Source organism: Hermetia illucens, chromosome 6 (genome assembly GCF_905115235.1).
Source record: "Hermetia illucens chromosome 6, iHerIll2.2.curated.20191125, whole genome shotgun sequence".
NCBI classification, from domain to species: Eukaryota; Metazoa; Arthropoda; class Insecta; order Diptera; family Stratiomyidae; genus Hermetia; species Hermetia illucens.
In genome coordinates this window covers 53,595,178-53,613,911 of record NC_051854.1, presented here as the reverse complement: position 1 = coordinate 53,613,911, position 18,734 = coordinate 53,595,178, and the positions used below count along the sequence as shown (strand labels likewise).

Genomic DNA, 18,734 nt, shown 5'->3' with positions numbered 1-18,734 from the left:
AGAGATCAGGTAGGATTTAGCATAGCGGAATAACTCCAACTACACTCTATTTATCTCTTTCCCTGATCTGAGCATTTTATTTTGGTTTTATTGAGAATAGTACAGTACGTTGTAGTACGTTGCCTCAAACCCTCCTCCTTTGCCTGTGCTTGGGACCAGCATACTATGTTAATAGCATGGCGGAGTTAAGTTATTATTCTTTTTGTACCGCACATGTACATCTTTTCTTTGCTCAATAAATAAATCTGAATCTTCAACTGCCGTTTTGAATTCAATACCATTTTCTGCAGTTTCTGTCACTGCGGGATACACACCCGTCTTCGGCCAACTTCACTCGCCTCAATTGAAACATCACGCAGGAGAGCTCTGCGCTTTTGTCGCTCCCAGTTACCAACACACAGTTCGCTCGCGTTCGCAACTCATCAAAGAGACGTCCGTCGGTCGCAGCGACACAAAGAGTTTCGAAGGTAAAGTTGGAATTTTCGCTAATTTGGCCGCTCTGAGGCCCTAAAAATCCATAGAAATTGCCAAAAAGTGATGTGCTTGTGTTCAGAAAGTAGAATTGCATAAAATTGACGCGAGGACTGTGCTTGCGGGCGTGGAAAATCGTTTTTCCGTGTCGCATAGAAATTTTCTTTGCCAATTGTGAGGTGACGAGTGTGCCTGAGTGTGTGTGTGTGATTGTGTGACAATTTGGTGGAGGCCCCTTGTAAAATGGAGCCCGCGCCAGGCATTGCTTTTCGGATTCGAAATTTGGATCAATATTGAGTGCTCCGGTCTGAAATCCGCAGACAAGCGAGCCCAAGGTGGCTGCGAGCCAAACATCTGCCACGAACAGGACTCCGTGTCGAGCGGGCCCGCTTCAGGGATCCGCTTGCAGCCCGTTCTCCGTCGCCGTGTCAAACAGGAAAAGGGAAAACATTTTCCAGTTAGACGTCCTCGACGTGCCACACGCATTCTACGCATTGGCTCGGTGGCGTGCGGGAAGGAGACCTTGCCATCTTGTTAGTGCCCAGCCTGTACTTTCCTCGGTGTGGTGAGTTTTTTATGGAAATTGATCGAGGCGGTCGGGCACAGTTTCTAATTGAAATCACGAGAAATTCGAGAGGCACACGGCCCCGGCCCGTGAAAATGAAAGGGAAAGTCGCGCATCGCAGCCACTCGCGACGTATGGCCAGCTTGGACGGTGAGAGATTTTGATTAGATTTAATTGTTCCCGAATTGGAAGGTCGTTTCGCGGCATTGCTCTTGGCTGGGGGCCCCCGGGGTCGTAGGTTACGCTAGGCCCCCCCTGTTCCCACGCTGCAATTGCGGTCTGCAAGGTATGGCTACACTCACGGGGAAACCCTCGCTTTCCGCTTTCATGGGCGGAAGCCGTCACTTTATGCATCACTCGCCCCCTTCCTGGCTTTGGGTTTTGTTTTCTGTTTAGAGATCGTGACGCAGCGAGTGAGACACAGCCACACACGCTCGCTTGGAGCTGAGCCAGTCGTCACCGCCGCCGTCTCGCGGCCTCGGTCGATCTGTTTTTGTTTTGTAACTCGTTTGATTGCTCTCCGCTCTGTGCCTGCCCATCTGTCGGCTCCCCGCCGCCCGATTTCATGTTCAGTCCCCGCATCTTGCAGCCTTGCCGACTGCTTTGTTTACATTTTGGCTAGTCATGGACGGAAAGTGAAGCGGAGGAGATAATCTCGGGATGGTAGCGCTGGAGGCAGAACCGCATTCGTTGCAGGTCAACCGCGCAACACTGCAAGGGGTCGCGCCAGGAAAAGGAACACGAAATATGGTTTTGCTGTCTCCAGGGTGAGAACGTGCAACCCCGTCATCATCCTCGCCCTGAGCGCTCCTTATCGGATTTCATTGTCAACTGGTCATCGTTCGACTGGACGTTGGGCTCCTCCACGCGAAGCAACAAATCTGCACACATGGCAAATTTGAGCTGATCTGAAGGTTGGGCCATTGCACGCGGCAAGGTTCCGATCGAGCCTCGGACTGTGTTGCTGGGAGCTATGTAGTTTGCAGTAATTTTTGCCTTGGCCGCTTTCATTAAGTCCAGTATCGCATAAAAATGAAAAAAATCCGAGGGCCAACTGTTGGGAATGGGGGAGACGGGTCAGTTGCTGTTGGTTGGTTTCTTGATAATTGACAGCAGATAACATCGGTGGAGTGAGGAGGCGTTCGTTCACCCCGCATGCAATGCATGAACTGTTCCAGTTCCAGAGGAAATGTCTCAGATTACTGGGAGCCAATGTGGGCGAGTTACTTTGTTGCATTTGCAACCATGGACTTATCGTTAATGCATTTCGTCGCATTTCCGAGGAAATTTGCCGTATGATTCTCTTTGTATCCCTTTCTCTATTTTTAGCTGCTATCACTCCCTGGATGGGGAAAGTTCCGGTCACTTCCATTAAAAAATCCTAATCCAATTAGGGAAATCAGTCACGATGAATGCATTTCCGTGCTGAGTGCTTTCTACTTAGTTGACATTTTGCTGACTATTCAATTCGGGAGAGAATTCCGTGGTAACAGGATTACGTCAGGCCGGATTTTAGTTGGAAGCAGTTCCTCTGTATGTGCTGTCTGCGAGCAGACTGGCTATTATGTCTGTAGATTTGATATGGCGGTTCACACAGTCGAACATGTCTGATGACAAATTCGATGCCTAAGTCTGCGGGGGATCGGGGAAAATAATTGTTTACCAATTCTTCCTGATTCATCTGTTCAGGGCACGTAGCCTACACAATTTCTTCGATAGTAGATGACCTCCAAATCAGAAGATTTACCAGTGCAGGTGGACTGTACCGCTTTGGTGCAACATTATGCTCATGGTCGGCCTAAAGCTGACATCCGTGTTGAAACTTCAAATGCTTCAAAATTCCCTGCTGCCAGAGATTTCGCGGTTTTACCTAATTCGCTTTTTAAGATTTTGTGTGAAACAAAACCTTATTAGAATCGATTCGATGTCTGTCTGTCTGTCTGTCTGTATTTTTTTTTCATTGTTGGAAGGTGGAAAGGTTCAAAACCTACTGCTGGCTCCTGCCATACAGTTATATGAGATTTCTACTCACTAAAACCACCTCCTTCCACTCTCCCCACGGGACTGCTATAAACATTGCATCGTGGGGCTGGATCAGTTCTTAATTGCGGCGCATTATTGTTCGCTCCCTTTCTTGCTTTCTTCGCAGTTCTTCATGCCTTAGCTGTTGATGAATCATTTCCAGCCCAATTACCACTTGATTCCAAGCCTCCGTTGATTCCAACATAAACTCCGCTATATTTCCAGGTGTCAAGCGCCTGTCTGCGATCGCCTCTAGCCTAGTTCGGTGTGCTGTAAACCTTGGGCACTCAAATACAACATGCTCCGTATTCTCAGCCATGTTACCACATCTTGGGCAGCATGGTGACTCGTCGTGTCCAAATCGACAAAGATAAGCCCGATAACCTCCATGTCCACTTAAAAACTGTGTTAGCTCGTAGCTTAGTTCCCCGTGATTCCTTTCCATCCATCTTCGAATGTGTGGAGTGATACGGTAGGTCCAACGGCCAGTTTGTACCTCGTTCCATCTCTTTTGCCAGTTTGCGATGGATTCCCGCCGTGCTAATTTCCGCCGAAGTACAATAGACTCCCCGATTGCGTACATTTTATCGTAGAGACGCCGACCTTCATCCGCCAAGATGTCTATGGGGATTGTCCCTGCCAATACATATGCTGCTTCTCCTGATGTCGTTCGATAAGCACTGCATACCCGGAGTGCACTTAGTCGATACGCCATTCCTAGTTCTCCGCAGTTTGATTTGTTTTCCAGAACGATTGCCCAAACTGGAGCTGCGTAGAGTAGCACGGAACTAACTACCCTTGAAATAAGACGACGTCGACTTTGTCTTGGTCCACCAATGTTCGGTAGTATCCTCGAGATCGTTGCAGCGATGGAAGATGCTTTAGTTGCAGAGCACTCAATGTGTTTTTTAAAATTGAGTCTTTTGTCAATCATTACTCCCAAATATTTAAGCGACTCTTGGGAGTAAATTGTTTTTTCACCAACTTTAATTTTCATGGTCGTGTCTTTCCTTCTTTTGCTGATTAGCACTAGTTCCGTTTTATATTCAGCAAGTGATAGACCGGACTTTTTTAACCAGGAATTGATCTCCCATATCGCTTCATTTGCATAAACTCGTCTAAGCGTTTTGCCACTATTGTTACCCCGATATCGTCCGCGAAGCCAATAGTTGTCACGCCGTTAGGAAGGCGTAGCGTCAGCACTCCATTGTACATAATTAACCACAGCAAGGGACCTAAGACAGACTCCTGTGGTACGGCGCACGTCATTGGGAATAATTTCTCTCCATCGTCCGAGTCGCAATATAATCTTCTTCCAAGAAGAAATGCAACAACGTTGCGTACAATGTACTTTGGAACCTGTAGTTTGGTTAGAGCCTCTACGATTTTCATCCTTTTTGCAGTGTTGAATGCATTTTTTACATCGAGTGTCACCACTGCGCAGCATTTGTCATCTTGTATTGCAGCGCGTGCCAGGCCAGTCACCATGTTGATTGCATCGATGGTTGATCTCCCCTTACGAAACCCGAATTGCTTATCGGATAGACCTTCTTCCTTTTCCGCAACAGCGAGCAGCCTGTTGTATAATACTCGTTCAAATAGTTTACCCATGGTATTGACCAAACATATCGGTCGATATGAGGAGGGGTCTCCCAATGGTTTACCTGGCTTCGGAATAAGTATCAACTTTTGCTGCTTCCATTTCTCGGGGAATTCTCCTTCTCTAAGGCATGCCGTAAAAACTTTGGCAAACATACCTGGTGCTGATCTGGCTGCCACTTTCAGGGCGATATTCGGGATTCCATCTGGCCCTGGGGTCTTATTTTCAGCGAACTTCCTTGCTGCATCAAAAATTTCCTCTTCTACCACTTCAGGAATTTCGTCGGGGTTTACATGAACTTGAGGCAGATTTGTGTAGTTCACATCCTCTGGGAAGAGAGTGTCCACTATGTTTTGTAGTAATTTTGGACAGGTAATCGGTGGGGAGCGCTTGCCTTTCAGTGATGACATTACAGACCTGTAGGCGCTACCCCATGGATCAGAATCAGCTTCGGTACACATCCGCTTGAAATGTTCGGATTTGTTCTTCGTGATAGCTACTTGCAATTTTTTCCTCGCGTTCTTGTATTGCATGTGTAGCTCAACGAATTTAGGTTGATTTCTCCTGCGCTGGGAGCATCTCTCAGCTCTGAGGCAGTTTTTCCGACATTCCTCAATTTCTGAATTCCACCAGAACTTGGGATTTGGTTTTCGGAAAGCGCTACGCCGTGGCATAGAGGCATCGCATGCCCGCTGCAATTTTTCCGCGACCTGTAAAGCTTTTTCTTGTGCGCTTCCCGATAATAATGTGTCATCTAGAAGTACCTCCTTGAACATTTCTTCATCGAATTTGTTAGTTACCCAGCTCATCGTTATTCTTTTTGGTGGCTTCATATAATTGCTACGCGAGGTTTGGAAGACAATAGCCTGATGATCGCTGTGTGTGTACTCTTCGCTAACATGCCACTGCAAGTCTTTGATAAGGGTGTCACTGACGAAAGTGAGGTCTACTACCGATTGTAATTCTCCCCTCCGGTATGTGTTGGCTCCTCCAGAGTTCGCAAGTACGACATTTAGACGCGAGAATGTCTCTAGCAGTATTTGCCCCCTTGCATTTGTTTTTCTGCTTCCCCATTCTTCTGCCCGTGAGTTGAAATCACCGGCAATTATTTTGGGATTATAGCGCCTGGCATCAAGCAACAAGGTGAATTCCTCCAGCGTGAGGCTTGGGGCTGCGGAACAACAATAGATGTATATACCTCCTATTTTGGTACGTGTAAATCCGTTCTCTGGATGTTTTTTTACATCTTCTATAGCACGACTTCCGCAGCTCCATATCGCGGCTTTGCTGTTTTTGTCAGCTACGTCGGCATTATTTTCAAACACGCTCTGGGAAAGCAGGTCTTGGGGCGCTCGACAGTGGTTCAGATTTAGTTGCATAAACTTCATACTTACTTATGAACGCCTTTCTGAATACCGGGCATTTACTGCTTCCTGCAATGTGGGCGCTGTCACTACTTTTTGCTTCCACGCAGAATACGCAGTTGGGCATTCCGTTGCAGTCCTTTGCCAAATGGCCTTGTTCTCCACATTTGCGGCACAGATTTGATCTGTCTTGCGAGCTAGTGCAAGCTTTCGCTATATGACCAACCTGCCAGCTGTCTCTCTGTCTGTCACAACTGATTTATTCGGAAACGGCTGAACCGATTGTCACGAAAATTGGTGTGATGCCGTTCCCTTTACATGCAGCAACTGACGCCATTTTGCGTTAAGTTTAAGGGGGAGGGGCTCCCCATACATGTAAAAGGAGGGTGCAAAATTTTTTTTCATAAAATGTGGCCATGTGGGGTATCAAATGAAAGGTCTCAATTAGTACTTTTCGAAACTGGTTCAATATTTGATATTGGGTGAAACATAGGGGAGTGAGGGCTCAACATATGACCCCCAAAAAGTGTAACAGGTCTCGTTCTCAGAACCTATCCAATCGAAAAATCTGAAAAAAATCTCAGTAGTGCATCTCTACGAAATCTAGGCCTCAAAATATATCCGGTTCCGATATCTGCACAAATAAAGTTAATAATAGTATATTTCCAAATTTTAGAAATTTACCCGGCACCCCCCTTATGTTCATCCCAGAAGTACAAAATTTGGCATGCGTATAATGAAGAACATAATGCACAATTTGGTCAAGTTTGAAGAAAATCCTACTATTATTAACAAAGTTATAAGGGGGTCAAACTTTACAATATTTGTGTATTTCGTGCACTCTACAACCTGGACGACGTCATCATCACATATCAATTCGTCCATACCACAACGAAGTAAATTCGTATAAATTGGGTGGAAAAGAATTACGAATGTGAAAAAATTGTGAAACCAACTGAGAGACACCATGCACAAAGCGGCCTCTGCAACCCTCGGGGTCACCAAGCCGGGTAAGCGGTACATCAACCGAGATACTTGGCTTTGATGATGTTGAAATGAAGGTCCGTGAAAAGAAACGCCTCTACCACAAATTTCTCGACGATAAAACGCTTACTAATTGGCAAATTTATAAGAATGTCAACCAGGAAGCAAAGAAAACGAATGCTGTAACCCAAACGGATCATTACAAAAATCTTTACGATAAATGCAACTGAATTCGAAGAGGCAATAAAACGAATGAAATCGAGGAAAGCCACAGGACCTGACGACATCTCATCTGAGCTCTGGAAAGCGAAAAGCTGGGACCCAACACTGTGGCTCAGTGGATTCTTTAATGGGGTTATTCAGAAAGGAAGAACACCATCTGATTGGCAAGAAAGTCTCGCTGTTCCAATATGGAAAAAGAAAGGTAGTCCACCAGAATGTTCAAATTACCGTCCGATCCGGTTACTTTCCAATACCATGAAGATTTTTGAACGCATTCTTGACAACCGTATTCACGAAATCGTTGAAATAACCGTGAATCAAGCCGGATTTCTCAGAAACTGTGGAACTACTGACGCAATACACGCTGCGCGTGAGAAGCATCACCCTCTTTACATTGCATGGATCTGGAGAAAGCGTCTGACCGTGTACCACACGAACGCATCTGGTATGCTCTACGACAACACTTAGTGCCAGAAGAACTCGTACGCTGGGTTCAATTGCTCTACCACGATCCGAAAAGTAAAGTTCGAAGTGTGGCGGGTGTATCAAAACCGCTTCGTGTCTTTGTTGGCGTTCATCAAGGAAGCGCCCTCTCACCACTCCTCTTTGTTCTTGTTATGGACACCGTCACAAGGGACATCCAACGTCCAGTGCCCTACACACTGCTTTATGCAGATGTTTTCCTGGCATCTAATAGCAAAAATGATTTCGAGCAACTTGTCCAAAAAAATGGAGTGATCGCCTCATGCAACACGGTCTCAGATTGAATCTAAACAAAACTGAATTTTTGATGACCGATCCCCCACGAAACAGGCACAAACACTGTCAGCGGCAGTGTGCTCAGAACGGAGCGATTTAAATACCTCGGGTCAACGCTATCAGCCAATGGAGAACTGCGTTATGAAATTGCTTCACGCATTAACGCAACCTGAATGAAGTGGCGTCCCACAACTGGTGTTCTTTATGATCGACGTATCAACGAACGTCTTAAATCTAAAATTTACCGCAATGTCGCCCGTCCTGTCGCTCTCTATGGTTCTGAATGTTGGCCGATTATAAAAGACAATGAACGGCGTCTTGCGGTAATGCAGATGTTGCGTTGGACTAGTGGCGTCACACGCTTTGATCACATCCGAAATGAGGATATCCGCGATCATTATGGGGTTGCATCGATCGTAGAAAAATTGCGAGAGAGGCGTCTTCGATGGTATGGTAACGCAATTCGGGCTAACGAGAATTCACTTGCCAAGGTTGGTCTGAACATTGAAATTGATGATAAACCACCAAAAGGCCGGCCGAAACAACGGTGGCTTGATATGCTGGATGGGGATTTAAAAGCCTCGAGATTGCACCCAGATTGGGCATTTGATACAACCAAATGACGAAACCGATCACGACAAGCCAACCCCGCTTGTGAACGGGACACAGTCTGAAGAAAAAGAAGAAGAGCTTGGCCGAAGATATTCCCTATTTTGAATGTCAGCGGCTGCACTTATACAATACGCCGGATTAGTACCGTGGCGATGTCTGATAATGTAAACCTTTATGGCATTTGATCATCTTGAAATAGTTTAGATTCAACCTTGTTGTGTGTGTGCACGGTGGGGGAGAAGCTATAGCTTCTGAGTACTCAGGTCTTTGTGACCAATTGTACTTGACACCACCATCTAACGGAATATTTCGGATTCGTTAACGTTTCGCAGGATTTCCGTTAGTGGATGTGATGCTACCCGTCGCAGCTGAAGAATATCGGCACCGAACATCTGATGCCTGATGCGTCCATAGGCGAGGCATTCACATAGGAATGCTTCCTGGATTCCGCTTCCTCATTACAGGAGGGACACGTACCATCTTGAATAATTCCTATTCTGAAGATATGTCCAACTAGTGAATTATGGTTTGTCAGAATGCCTACAATACTCCTGGAAGTCCTCCTGTTTTTTGACAGGAGAAACTTTGCGGAACGCATGTTCGGTCCTGGCAGGAAAAGTTTGGTGTTTCATTTCCCTCTACTCCACAGTGACCATGCACCCAGAGCAGTTTAACCGTATTGAATCCAGAGATAGAGATCAAACGGTTTCTGCATTCATGAATGATTTTCGAGGTGATCAAAGGACTACTCAACGCCCTCAATGCAGTCTGGCTATCACTGCAACTGTCCTTCAATCGTTCGTCAATCACCTAGTTTGCCGCCCTTAGGATCGCATAAACTTCAGCTTGGAAAACCGTTGCAAATTGTCCCAAAGGGAAAGCTCACTTCTCGTTTTTATCCGGGAGGTAGACTCCGGTTCCAGAACTCTGTTCTGTTTTTTATCCATCGATGTAGAGGACTTCCGTATATCCGCTGCAAATTGAGTAATGCATTAAGAGCTGCGCCGAATATCGTACTTATGGCACAGGTAATTCCCAGACACACAGTTCTTTGCATTGCGACTAGTTTACGGTGAAAATTTTTTTCTCACCTTAGCCTACCACATTACGGATGCATAAGCGAACATCGGCCTAATGATAGCAACGTATATCCACATTATCGCGCACCCCATGTCAAGGCAAAGGTCCGTCTGCACAGCCCATAATCTGTGAGAGCTCGTTTCAACTTTACCTCTATGTTTGTTCCAAAGAAGCTTTTTGTGTGTCTTGAGCCCCAGATATTTCACTACTTCGGAGAGTTGCAGGGTTGTACCCCTCATTTCAGGCCGGCAAAGTCCATCCAGTTTTCTCCTTTCTGTGAATAATACCAATGTGGTTTGATTTGGATTAACTGAGAGACCATGCCCGAGGCACCAACTGCCTATTAGATCAACGGCACGTTGTATACTTCTACACACCGTTCCAAGATCCCAATAAACAGCAAGCACAGCCACGTCATCAGCATAAGCTTGAGCGTGCATTGGCAAATTTTGCAGTTTGCATAGTAGTGAGTCGATCAGCATACGCCGCAGAAGTGACGGCAGCCTTTCGTTGCTTGTGCTGTTAGGTAGCGATCGACACTCACTTCAGCACCTAGCAATCTCTGCGTTAGCATAGCATGGAACCACTTAATTAAAGCATCGTTAACGTCATGCGCTCTGGGGGCATCACAAAGTTTTTAAAAAGGCGCACAGTCACACGCCCCTTCAATGTCCACTAACACCCCCATCGTGTACTCACCCTTCAGAGTTGTATCCAGTATCTTTGTAACCAAACAATGAAGAGCAGACTCACAGGACTTTCCACGCTGGTAAGCATGCTGGTTTTCAATAAGTGCGTTCCCATGAATGTGACGCTTAACCCGAACCCAAACCTCCATACCCTCCTTTAGCATTGCTGGATAGATGCCATCCATGCCAGGTGCTTTGAAATGTTCAAAGAGCAGTATGGCAGCTTTCGCAGCGTCCCAATTCCCCTTGAAGCACTTGCAAGAATCGTCAATTCTTCCCCCTACCACTTCGATCATCCGTTCTCCCGGATGGTGTACTACCAGGAGGGTCTACTGATTCCAGGCTGGAGCTCGTAAACGTACCATCGGGTTTTTTAAGAAAGTCCAATTTGACCGACTCATCCTTTTTAAGGACCCTGCACAGTTTGAAGTCTCTCGCCTTGCAGATTCTCACAGTACGCTCTTAAGGAGTCTCGTTTCAAATACCTAACGAGTCTCTTATATTCATGCTGTGAGTTCCAGAAGTTTAACTAGTCTTCGTTCTTATTACTTTTGCAAGAACCGTTCAGAAGTCACCTGGTTGATTTCCTGAGATTTTATAGTTCCCGGTTGCACAAAGGAATCTTTTTATCGCTTTGGCCTCGGGAAATAGGACAAGCCCCTTCATAGCACTCTAAAAGTGTGCAATTCAGAGTTTCCAATTCATTTTCCATTGCGGAGGAGGAGTCCTTAGTCACCTAGGGAGCAGTACTTTATTACCAAGAAGTTCATTGAATTTTGTGCAATTGGTTTTTCTTGGATTCTGTTTTTGTATTGCAGACTGTTCGCCCACAATAGTCACATTGAATTCTAGATCTCGGTGATCAGTGTATAATCAACTCTAACACTTTTGAAGTACAGATTGTTAGATCAATTACTTCACTTCTCGGTCCTACGAACGTAGGGGCGCGCACCGTACATCTGTAGTCATGAGACCAACTGAAGTGATGAAATCAAATAGTTTCTCTTCTCTTGGATTGCATTTGCTACTGCCCCAACAATATGTTGAACATTCGCATCGCATCGAACTCTTAATAGGTTTCGAGACTGCTTAATTCTGCATACACCATCCCTTAGTTCTTGCGTTGGCAGAGGATACAAAAAATCATATGGTAAATAAGCGAAGGCAACTATGATGTTTTCCTCTCACCATTAATGGGATATTGTACGATGGCCGTAAATAAGTCCTGCGGACAGAACTTTCCCAGCATGGTTGCCTCTAACCGTCCAGACATCAGGACACAAGCTCTCGGTCTTATGGATCTTTCATCGTAGAAGATCCTAGCGCCCTTTACTGATCCAATGCCACAGATTCAATTAAATGGAACCCATGGCTCTTGCACCAGAAAAATTTAGGGGCAGACCTGCAGCTTTGTCAGGCTTTGGCATGCTGCAGGTTAATTTGACCAATCTTTATGTTCTTCGACATAAACTTAGTCTAATATGTTGTCCAAAACATTTAGAAGCATATGCCGCGGTCCGTGTGTCACGGGGTTTTCCGTACACCTTACCGATCCCCTCGTGTTTGATTTCTCTGAGAAAAGCCGCACTTGGAGGTATAGCAGTTCCCATCATGTCATCATCCATGAGGGGTCTCATCCCGCAGAGCATTCGTCTGTTTTCCATTTAGCACCTTGGCTGGTTTGTGGTGTCCGGTATGCATAGATTCGGTCACCTGAACTGACATCAGTTGTTCACGTCTTTGGTTTCTTTTTTTTCCACCTGTTCCTTAAAAGATGTAGGAAAAATTACTAGTAGGTAGGATTCACTCTGTTGTCCCTTCACCAGTATGAACCCCCCTACAGCATACGCGCAGAGCTAAATTGTGGAAGAGCGCACCGAAGATGCTGCAGTTTGCTCTATATTGTGTCGAAGATCATCATTGTTCTTCGCTCTCAAAATGGAAATGCTGCTCTAAAGTTTGCTGATATGACTGAATGCTGCTCTAAAGTTTGCTGATATGACTGAATTTCAATCTATCTAGGAAAAAGTGGTGCATCATATGGTGCCTTCCCCTAGGCATATTCAGACTCTTTTGGTCCAGTTCGAATAGCAAGTTGGAATCCTCCTCGTTTGTAGCTTTGTCGTTCCTGGCATTCATAAACTTTACCCTCCAGTGTCCAAGGTCCATGCCCGGGTTCTGTTCATCCAGCGTGCGGATGATGTCCTCTGCCTTCCTTCGAGGGCCCGGAAACCAACATCCAAGATGTTCTGTCCTGCGCAGCTCAGTGTTCACAATAGTGAACTTAGGTTGACTGCCAGAACTTAAAGCCGGGATTACCTACTGGAGCCACTTTAAGGCAGCCTCATCAATGCACTCGAAGTGGGGAAGCCCGTCGCGAAAACTTTGATTGTTAAATCTTGGCTCCGTTCCAGGCTCCTGCATTTTTTTCCACAGGCATTCCCGGAAGATGGTTAATTGTTCTTCTGTCATTTTGCCATGCTTGGAGGAAACTCCCACGGCAGAGATCAGAATTGAGGCGCCTGCTTGCGCATACATCCTCTTCCTGTCTGCCTTCGTGTATTCCCAAGGGAATGACCACCTTTTTTGAGATCTCTCTCGTTGATTTGATCGCCTCCCGACACACCGGTCCATCACGGTAGGACTCAGCATAGTGGAGATTCCCTGTACGCCTCACGAATTACTTTGAACCTACGCACTTCTGCAGTTGCCGTCTGTTTTGTTGGCGATCAAGGATTCGCCAATTTTTTTTTTAAGCTCAAAATATATTTTAGACATCCTTGCAGGCAGGCTCTTAAATATCAATATCTGACATAGCGTTTGCTTGAATCCATTCAGTTGGGTAATCGTCATTCCTAAAATTTATTAACAAGGGGCCATCACCAGATAAGAAATGATGGCTTACATTTATTGGTGTAATCAAACGGTATTCGAATAGCCAATGCTTTGTAAATGACATACAAAAATAAACTACAATAGCAGGCGGAGAGGATAATCTAAGAACAAATTTGCCTGAAATAAATTTTTTTAATGAACCCTTAATCATAGAAGTCGTCACTTTCTTATCTGTAGTGACGGACCGCAGTTAGTATATCATGTCTGCTGCAATAGAGAAGTCAGGACATTTGTCAGTGTTACCCCTTTATGGTCTGCTTTCATTTCTAGATGTGGCATCAATCTGGAATACGTCGTCTATGAGAAAAATTCGGGGATAACATGTTTCACTTGCCATGTGGCAACACTGAAACCATGATATCTAATCTGGCGTCTTTCTACGTCAGGGTAGCGCCAGTATAAAAAGTATTGTTACCTATTGTTTGGCTTCGTATTGTTTATGCTTTTGAATAGGAAGTGAGTCTATTGTCCTGTGGCAATTTTTTTTTGGAAATTAACACGAAAATTGAACAATGCTTTGTGATTAAATTCTGGGTAAAATTAGAGAAGATGAATATTGAAATCAAGCATGTCGTTGGCTGTTTGGTGCGCCATCCTTCAGCTGTTCGAAGTTACATTGATGTACTGACCGATTTCGGTAGCTATTGTGACGAACGTTAAATTTGGATTCGTCTATAGCCCCTGGGGAACGCTAGAAGATTTCCTCTCCTGGGAAGTAGCCCGATGCCACAGCTGCCTCCCGAGCCATTTACACTTGGATAGCCACACGGTCCCCGGTCAGGAACTCTGAAAGACATATATATTTAAATTTCGTTTAAGAATTATGCAAGTTCTTGATTTCTCACAAGAGAAGTCCCAAATTACCTGCATACTTCCTCCTTGCAGGTCGCGAATTTGCCGCCCAGGGCTCCTGAGGCAGCACTACGAGGGCGGTCCGATAAGTACTTAGCCTACCAAAAAAAAAAGAAAATTTTTGAAAAGTGGCGATTTATTTCTCGACATAGTTTTCTTTTAACTCGATACACTTCTCCCAGCGATGCTCCAACTTCTTTAACCCGTCTGAAAAATACGTTTTCTCGAGGTCTGCAAAGTGGGCTTCCGTGGCGGCTATAACCTCCTCATTCGACTCAAATTTCTGCCCGGCGAGTGACTTTTTCAAGTTAGGAAATAAATAATAGTCGCACGGGGCCAAATCTGGGGAATACGGTGGATGGGTCAGCAGTTCGTAGCCCAATTCGACCAATTTGGCCGTGGCGACGGCGGAAGTGTGAGCCGGTGCGTTATCGTGGTGGAAGAGCACTTTTTTCTTCACCAAATGCGGCCGTTTTTTCCGCAATTCGGCGTCAAATCGGCTCAATAATTCGGCATAGTACAGCCCTGTGATCGTTTTGCCCTTCTCCAGGTAGTCGATGTAGATCACACCTTGTGAATCCCAGAAAACGGCGGTCATCACCTTTCCTGCCGATTGCACAGTCTTTGCCTTCTTGGGAGCACGTTCGCCGGGTAAAGTCCACTGTTTCGACTGTTCCTTGGTCTCTGGAGTGTACCAGTGGATCCATGTTTCGCCGACGGTCACGAAATGACGAAGAAACTCCTTCGAATTGCGCTTAAACAGCGTCAAACACTGCTCTGAAGTGGTTTCACAGTTGCGCTTGTTGTCCGGAGTGAGCAAACGCGGCACCCATCTCGCCGACAGCTTTCTCATGCCCAAAATTTCGTGCAGGATATGACCCACGCGGTCTTTTGAGATGCCTACTGTCTCGGCTATCTCGCGTACCTTCAATCGGCGGTGTGCCAATACAAGGTCATGGATTTTTGTAACGTTCTTCTCCGCAGTAGCCGTTTTCGGGGCACCGGGGCGTGGCTCATCAAAAACTGACGTGTGACCACGTTGAAATTCATTAAACCAATTTTTGACGGTCGCCATCGAAGGAGAAGCGTCACCGTACACAGCATCCAAGCGTTCTTTGATTTCGCTGCGCGATTTCCCTTCCAAAAACAAGAATCGAATCACCGACCGATATTGTTCTTTTTCCATTTTTCTAAAATTCGCCCGCACGCCCGCTTCTACACGCGCTAAAAACAAAACTACAAGTCCTATTCGACTAAAATTTTGACAGTAGCCGTCTACGAGAATGTTCTACACGACAGTAAATACTTCTTGCGATAGTAGCGCCATCGGGCCGAGAGGCTAAGTACTTATCGGACCGCCCCCGTATTTCAATGTTCTCCTTAGAACTTGCCCTTGAAATTACCGCAGATACATCTTTCGCATGGTGGAAATTTATTTGGACTATCTTAGTGCTGGCCATTCGCCCCATTATTGTTTGGAGCTCTTCTCCACTGTCGGAGTGTCGCTTTCCTCCCCGACATGGCGCTTTCCTGCGCCTCGCTCTCCACTCTAAGCCTAGGTCTAGGTCGTCCAGCTTCTGCTCTTCACTGGACAGCAGGTCTACTTCCCTGGCTGGTCCAGTCCTTTCCACCTCTATGGCTTTCGAGAGTTATTCGGGAACCTCGGTATGCTTTTCATGCGGTGTCTCCTCCGAGGTATTTTCCCTCAGCTTTTCAATGTGCACGTGCACAGGTATGTTGCCAAACTGATAGTTGATATGGCAACTCCGACGTTTGATTGCCTCCATTGATCGGTCATCTACCCCGATCGTGAGAATTCTACCGTTGCCATCCACCTTGCTTTTGAAGACTCGGTGGGCGTAGAATCGTCCTGAAAGATGACCTCACTTGAATACTGATAGATGCTCCTCTAAAATTCGTTTATAGACTGGACCATTGACTCTTCCATCAATTAATGAAAGTCCTTTCACACCATAAAACGAAAAGCACCCCAGATCATCCTGCTCACCGGCTTTACTGTGGCCTGGATACATTCCCCACTGATTCGCTAACTTGATTTTCACCATACGTGGTGGATCCCATCTCACCCAAAAATATTAAATTGGGATTCATCGGAGAATATTGCAGATTACCACTGTTCCAGTGTCCAATTTTCGTGGTCCTTTTCCAATAAATAGCGTTCTTCCATTAAAAAAAATGCTTTTTTGCGGGACGTCGGCCATGAAATTCGCCCTCTCTAAGCCTCCGACGAACGATTGATGCATCAATTTCTGTCCCAATGGCATCCTTGGGCTATTTTTAATATCCGATGAATTTTTGAACCAATTCCGCAGGCAGAATCTCCGTATCAGTCTCTCTTCGGCTGATGTCTTTTTCGTCCTTCTAGAACCCTGTTTTCGGCCAGTAGACCCAGTGGCCCGAAATTTTTTCAAAAAATCAGCTACAGAGGACTGGCTAAAGCCCACAACGACCGCTATTTGTCATGTGCTTTTGTGTAAACACAAAACCTTACTAAAATTGGTTTATTAACTGTCTGTCTGTCCGTCACACGCATTTTTCTCGGAGACGGTTATAGTGATTGACAACAAATTTGGTAGAAAGGTGGGAACTGTGAAAACGCTCACGTATATAGTGAGTTATAAAAGAAATACATAAAACCTTTCATACCTGAAGCGTGTAGCCCACGGTTTCCCGAATTGTTTAATTAATGCACTTCAAAAACTTACCACTGCGAGAAACTACAGTCTAACGGCCCTAATACTTTCTTCACATCTGTATTTATACAAAAAAAAAGAACTACTTGTCAATTCAAATTAAAATAACGGACTTATGCGAGACTAAGTAAAGCACGATGAACTGACCGGATTTTTTTTGCCCAGTACTGTATGACCTAGTCGAAAAAGTGTATCCCGGTGAACAAAAGTTTCGCTGTCAATCCTTTGCACATCTGCCTGACGACAAGGTCTTCGATAGCTTCCTGTTCCTCACGAGTGAGCATTTGATGGGGAACATTTTCGGCAGTATGGCTAGTCGAATTCCCTTGACTGCACTAGCATAGCTAATGGCGGGCTTCCTGATTCCTGCCTTCACCCCTGACCTACCCGAATTTTCTCCTCTTTTGGGTTCAGGTTTGGGTTTGTTGGGAGCATCACCTTCATGCAGGCTAATCTCCGCTGCTCCCCACTTTTTTGGCTCCGATAAAGATGGCTTAGGTCTGTCCTGAACCTTCTTAAGGATCTCTTCTAGTTTCAGACTTTTCTTCATATAACACAGGTACCATTTAGCACATGCATTACTGAAACCTGCCTCCTTCCTGACGTCAGATATATTCACCACAGACGTACTTGTCCCTGCTTACTGAGCAGTGGTCTTTGTTGGTTGTTGTCCTCGCAGTATACCAATGTTGAGCTTGTATTTACTGCTTGACGTCCCAACTTCTTCTTGGGTATAACCACCTGGCTCATTTGATTCCCACGAGTATGGGAGCTAGGAGGTCCGTTGTGTCACAGTCCCCCATAGCACGATAAGGTCAAACTTATTATTATTATTATTCTGTTAAGGGAAAGTCGCACCGCGTCCTTAAAGAATTATTGTGCCTTTTTTGCTGGTTATAGTGTACCTATTGATCATAGTATCTCAAGCAGGCCTATAACCGTCAGGAACTTTAGTATGTTCTCTACTTCCAGATCTTTCAGCTTTGCATCTGGTATTAAGTGTTCTCCCAGATGCCCCGGCCTACTTTGCACAAGTGTCGGACACTGTCCCAGGACGTGTATAGAGGTTTCGTCATACTCCTCACAAAACCTGCAGGCAATGTCCGGAGATATCCCTAGCGTCCTTAGATGATAGTTCAGCCGACAATGACCAGTGAAAATTCCCACTATGATTTGTAGGTTCTTTTTGGTGAGATTTAAGCAGTCCTTTGTGCGCATGGGTTCATATCCCCCAATATCCCCCTGGACTGCTCCATCCCTGGTAGGTCCGTCCAATATAGTTCCCTAAACCGTTTCTCTTCATTTCTTAGATTCATAGCCATGAAACCTTTTCCGATTCCACAGAAGGGTTCTGGTCCGTGTAAAGGCGTCCCTGCTCCCTTCTTGGCTAGTTCGTCCGGTGCCTCGTTGCTTTCCAACCCAGCATTGCCTGGAATTCAAAGTATCCAGATCTTGTTGGACGAGTCGAGTGTACTCTCTCAAGGCATTTCCACACCAGTTTAGAGTTCACCTGGTTGGACCAAAGTGCCTTGATCGCTGCTTGGGTATCGGCGAGAACAGTAATGTTCTGCCCCTTTAGTTACTTTGCGAAATTAATTAGGCACATCTGTCTATGGCGTATATTTCTGCCTGGAATATGCTAGTGTACCTGCGCATTGGCTCAAAGTACATTTTCCTTGGACCAATGACACCGGCACCCGCTTCCTCTGCTGTGAGGGATCCGTCAGTATACCAAGTAATCAGTTGCTGGTTTAAGCCGTATTTCGTAGCCACGCTCTCCCAGTTTGCCTTGTTACTCCAATGTGTTTCAAACTTCTTATCAAAGTAAAACCTCGTTGTCATGTTATCCCTTGGTATCAGTAATTCGGGATATCACCTAGAAAGAATATCAATCTTTCTTCGGTT

At 45.5% G+C, this 18,734-nt stretch overlaps 1 protein-coding gene across 3 annotated transcripts in view; it reads left to right on the top strand.

The window, feature by feature from the left end:
* Positions 1-383: 383 nt before the first annotated feature.
* LOC119659854 (RING finger protein 44) overlaps positions 384-18,734 on the top strand; it is a 124,127-nt gene continuing 105,776 nt past the window's right edge. For all 3 annotated transcript variants that reach the window (XM_038068156.1, XM_038068158.1, XM_038068157.1), the window contains exon 1: positions 384-467. The gene's annotated coding sequence lies outside the window, so the exon portion shown is untranslated. The remainder of the gene's footprint in view (positions 468-18,734) is intronic.